The sequence below is a fragment of the Dipodomys merriami genome, unplaced genomic scaffold, assembly GCF_024711535.1.
Source record: "Dipodomys merriami isolate MVZ:Mamm:240054 unplaced genomic scaffold, mDipMer1.0.p SCAF_3, whole genome shotgun sequence".
NCBI lineage: Eukaryota > Metazoa > Chordata > Mammalia > Rodentia > Heteromyidae > Dipodomys > Dipodomys merriami.
The window spans coordinates 95,201,285-95,206,637 of NW_027204492.1; the positions used below are offsets into that span (position 1 = coordinate 95,201,285).

General features: G+C 42.4%; 1 pseudogene; it reads left to right on the forward strand.

Moving 5' to 3' along the window:
• Positions 1-331: 331 nt before the first annotated feature.
• On the forward strand, positions 332-3,867 carry LOC138839909 (52 kDa repressor of the inhibitor of the protein kinase-like; annotated as a pseudogene).
• Positions 3,868-5,353: the final 1,486 nt, after the last annotated feature.

A 5,353-nucleotide genomic window follows, 5' to 3' on the forward strand; every position in this document is an offset into this window, starting at 1 on the left:
TTATAAGCTCCTGACTAGTACAGCAGCTCAGTACAGCTGGTGATAAGCCAATGGGGCGGGGGTAGGGAGCCAGGCCAGCCGCAAGCTCCGGGAGGGCCGCCCCATTGGGCGGGCCACGCATCGTCCCTCCTTCCCCTCCCAGCGCGCGCGACGCCCCGCCCCTCCTGCCGGTCCCCAGCCTAGCCAGGACCGTTCCATCCTGCCCCACATGGCTGTCCGCGCGCTGCTCCTCCCCGAGTGTGTGGCCGGCCCCACCCAGTAAGCCCGCCCGCCTACCTCTCCTCCTGGACCCTAAAGAAGCGGCCAGAGCGGACAGCTGGCGGACAGGAGGATGGTCATCCTGAACTACTGTGCGGACCCCAACTGCACGCAGAAGAGTGCGCAGTCCAACTTGGTCTTCAGATTCCCGCTGGACCCGGCCAGATGTCAGACTTAGAAGATAAAACACCTGATCAACTGAAAGAAACATATGGACTATGTGACAAATACTTTGAGACCTCCAGGATCGTAGAACTATCATTTTTGCAGAGGGGTCAGAAAACTAAAGAATGATTAGGTTATTGTATTTCTCGAAATTAATTGAAGCCGATACTTGTGAAGTCATTGAGAGAGTCCTTACTGGGCAGTTTTCTTCTAGATAATGCAATACCAACAGTATTTGATCTTACCAGTCATTTGAACAATCCACATAGCAGATGTAGAAAATGAAGTATTCAGTGAAGATGAAATAAGGACACTGAAATAGAAAAAAAAAAAGATGAAAAACTTCTGAACAGGAACAAAAACCACAAAGAAACAACAGCAGTGCTCAGAATTCCAGTGTAGAGGAGGGTGGCCAGCAGGATGAAGACATGACCTTTAACCCTTGAAGAGAAAGAAAAAGAATACCTAAAGTCTCTATTTGAAATTTGGTCCTTCTGAGGAAAACAAAACATTCCTTTGGATGGGCATAATGCTGATGAAATCCTAAATGATCTCTTTACTCCTGATAATTTTTTTTGGGGGGGTCCGGTCCTGGGGCCTGAACTCTGGGCCTGGGCACTGTCCCTCAGCTCTTTAGCTCAAGGCTAGCGCTCTACCACTTGAGCCACAGCGCCACTTTTGACTTTTTTTCTTTTTGCTTATGTGGTGCTGAGGAATCGAACCCAGGGCCTCATGCATGCAAGGCAAGAGCTCTACCACTGAGCCACCTTCCCAGCCCCTACACCTGATAATTTTCAGGCACTGCTTGGAGTGTCGAATCAATTCTGATGAGATTCTAAGAAAGCACTTGGAGACCACAGTTGGAGACCACATTTTTCTGCTCTAAAAGACAGCAGAAACAGATGTTAGAGATCTGTAAGAACTGCATTCAGGAAGAAACCTTCAGGGAAGTCAGTCTCCCACTTCTTTTCCATTATCACTGATGATGTGGACATAGCAGAAGAGTAGCTATAGGTATTGGGTGTTGAAGTTTTTTTCTTTGTTTTGCCAGTCATGGGGCTTGAAGGGCTGGGCACTGTCCCTGAGCTCTTTTGCTCAAGGCTAGCACTCTACCACTTGAGCCACAGCACCACTTCTGGTTTTCTGAGTGGTAAATTGGAGATAAGTGTCTCACCAATGTTCCTACCCCAGCTGGCTTTGAAGTGCAATCCTCAGATCTCAGCCTCCTGAGTAGCTAGTATTATAGGCACCAGCCACCAGTGTCGGACTCCCTGAGCTTCTTTTGCTCAAGGCTATAGCCCTCTACCACTTGAGCCATAGTGCCACTTTCCATCTTTTCTGTTTATGTGGTACTGAGGAATCGAACCCAGGGCTTCATGCATGCTACACAAGCACTCTACCACTGAGCCACATTCCCAGCCCTGTCGTTGAGTTTTGCTGATGAATTACATAACCTAAGAGAGGAATTTGCGGATTTTCTGCCTTATGAAGCCAATGTAGAAATTCTGGTGGTGAAATTTCACACTACGATAACTGAGAAGTGGGGGCTAAATATGGAGTATTGTGGCGAGGCTTACATTTCGTCTACTGGATTTTCTTCCAAAATGAAAATTGTTGCTTCTAGACTTTTAGAGAACTATCCTCAGGCTATCTACATATGCTGCTCTTCCTGTGTCTTAGACCTGTGGTTGGCAAAGTTAGTCCCCATGATGGGGGTAGTCATTGCATTAGAAACAGTTGAGAAAGTTTGTTCTTTTGTCCATCAATCACTACAACTGCTTTTAGAACTTGACAATGTAATTTCTGTTCTTTTTCAGAACAGTGATGAACAGGACAAAGAACTGAAGGAAATTAACCGTTCAGTTAATGTCCACTCAGTAGACAGGCAGGCATGATGCTTTTGAAATTTTAGTGGACCTCCTGCAAGCATTTGTTTTATGTTTGGATGGTATAAATAGCGACACAAATACTAGATGGAACAACTGTATAGCTGGCTGAGCATTTGTTCTCTTCAGTGCAGGGACAGAATTTGATTTCACCGTTACCATTATTAATCTTTAAAATAGCTTTCTCTTGCCAGTCCTGGGGCTTGACTTCAGGGCCTGAGCACTGTCCCTAAGCTTCTTTTGCTCAAGACTAGCACTCTACCACAGCTTCACTTTCAGCTTTTTCTGTTTATGTGGTACTGAGGAATCGAACCCAGAGTCTCATGCATGCTAGGCAAACACTCTACCACTAAAACACATTCCCAGCCCTAAAATATCTTTTTCTTTTTACAAGAGCCTTTGGAAAAAATGTCCTGGGACAAACTTCTGATGTCTGTTTTGCAGCCAGTAGCTTCACTGCAGTGCTGCATTCATCGAATGAAGTGATGGAAAATGTTGAAGTTTATCATGAGTTTTGGCTTGGGAAAGCCACAAATTTGGCAACTAAACTTGCTATTCAAATGAAACTCCCTGGAAATTTCCATAGTAGGCCCAGCAAGGTAATGTGGAACCTCAGCTAACCTCTAAGAGTTACTATAAAGAAACAGTATTCCAACAGTGGAGCATATTACTTAGGAACTTAAGGATACCTCAAAGCACATAGGTGTTTATCTCTGGTTCCCTCAGTCATGGGCCAGCTCAAATTCAATACATCAGAGAAATACCATGCTGACATGTACAGAAGTGACTTGCCCAACCCCGACTCTTTTTCAACTGAATATCATCATTAGAGAATGAAGTGGAAACACAGAGGGAAAGGTATAGAGCTTCCATCTACCATGTATAAAACACATATGCTTTGCTGAAGGTCCTGTGTCTGCTTCCTTTGATGAAGGGTGAAAGCGAGTGCTATGAAAATGGACAAAAGCATCTCAAAGCATACTTTTTTTTTTTTTTTTTTTTGTCAATTGTAGGGCTTGAACTCTGGGCCTGGGCACTGTCCCTGAGCTCTTCAGCTCAAAGTGAGTACTCTACCACTTGAGCCACAGAGCCACTTCTGGTTTTCTGGTGGCTAATTGGAAATAAGAGTCTCTTGGATTTCCTGCCCAGACTGGCTTCAAACTGCGATCCTCAGATCTCAGCCTCCTGAGTAGGTAGGATTATAGACACGAGCCACCACCGCCAAGCTCAAAGCATACTTAAGGAATACTTTCACAGACCAAAGGTCAAGTACTTGGCTTTGCTTAACATAAATTTTGGTAGAAAATATGATCTGGATCTAATGGTAGACACATATCAAACTTTATACAACTGAATCAGAGCTTCCTACAGATAATTCAGAAACTATTGAAAATACCTGTAAGAAGTTTAAAATAGGCTTTCTCTTATATCTGATATTTGGGAAAAAAGCCATAAGGTACTGTAGGCCCCTTAATCACTGAATATTTTTGCCTCTAGGCCTCCAAATATGAATATACTAGCCACTGATAACCTGCTTATACAAGTGGTCCCTGTCTGAATTCTCTTCCTTTGAATACGTCTTTTCTCCCAGAAGATGGCATTGGAAGTGTCATTTTTCACTTCTGAGTGAACTCTGACCATGTTACTGTGGAACTGTTTTAGTTAAGTCATTTTATATACAGCATTATCACTGTGGATCTAGTTGTCAGGTAGTTACCCATTTTTAAAAAATAACCTTTATTTAACACATGTGCTACAGAAAACATATTAGCAAAGTGCAAAATATTACTGCCACAAGCAGTTAGTTGGACATGACTGTCTAGATCCTCCATGTACACACACCAATCCCTTTTTAGTTGCCCATTTTTTGATGAAAATTAATTTGAGAAAGTATGGTGAAGGAAGGAATACATTTTATGAAATGTTACAATGAAAGCTACCATTACATTTTGATTGATAGGAATTTTTTTATTTTTATTTTTTTGTGAAATACTGTATAGAGGGGTTACAATTACATGGGCAAGATAATGAGTACATTTCTTATCAAGCATTGCAGCATCCTCCTTTGTTTACCCTTCACATCCCTTCCCAGCCTCCCCCCGCCCCCCGCACCAAAGTTGTAAAGTTCGTTTTCGACATGACAACTTGTACAGGTCCACCTGTATCCTTAAAAGACTTGTTTTTCCCAATCTCCTTCACAAATTATAACGACATCAAATATAGTGAAAGCAGTGGTTATACTGTGGGGGAGGGACATACAAAGCAACAAAGAAATAATCTTATAAATGCATTAGAAACAAATGCATGAAAGAAAAAAACATTAAAATACATATCTAAGGGTTCATTTTCCTAACATCACATTGTTTGACCTTTTCTGCTTGACTCATATATATACTAGATATTGCAAATAAGGGAAACCATGGGACCTATGTTTCTTTGGGCTTGGCTTACTTCACTTGATATAATTTTTTCCAAGCCTTTCCATTTCCTAACAAATGGGGCAATGTCATTCTTTCTGATGGAGGCATAGAATTCCATTGTGTATATACCACATTTTCTTGATCCATTCATGTACTGAGGGGCATCTGGGTTGGTTCCATATCTTACCTATGGTAAATAATGCTGCAATAAACATTGTTGTGCTGGTAGCTTTAGTGTGGTCTTGTTTGTAAACATTTGGGTAAATGCCCAAAAGTGGGATTACTGGGTCATAGGGGAGCTCTATGTGAAGTCTTTTGAGGAACCTCCATACTGCTTTCCAAAGTGGTTGAACAATTTTACACTCCCACCAACAATGCAGTAAGGTTCCCTTCTGTCCACATCCCCTCCAGCATCCGTTGTTGTTAGAGTTCTTGATTTTTGCCATTCTAACTGGAGTGAGGTGGTATCTCAATGTTGTTTTGATTTGCATTTCTTTTATGGCTAGGGAGGTTGAGCATTTCTTCATGTGTCTATTGGCCATCCTTCTTTCTTCTTCAGAGAAGTTTCTCTTTAAGTCTTTAGCCCACTTATTTATTGGGCAGTTGTTTCTTTGAGGATTTGTT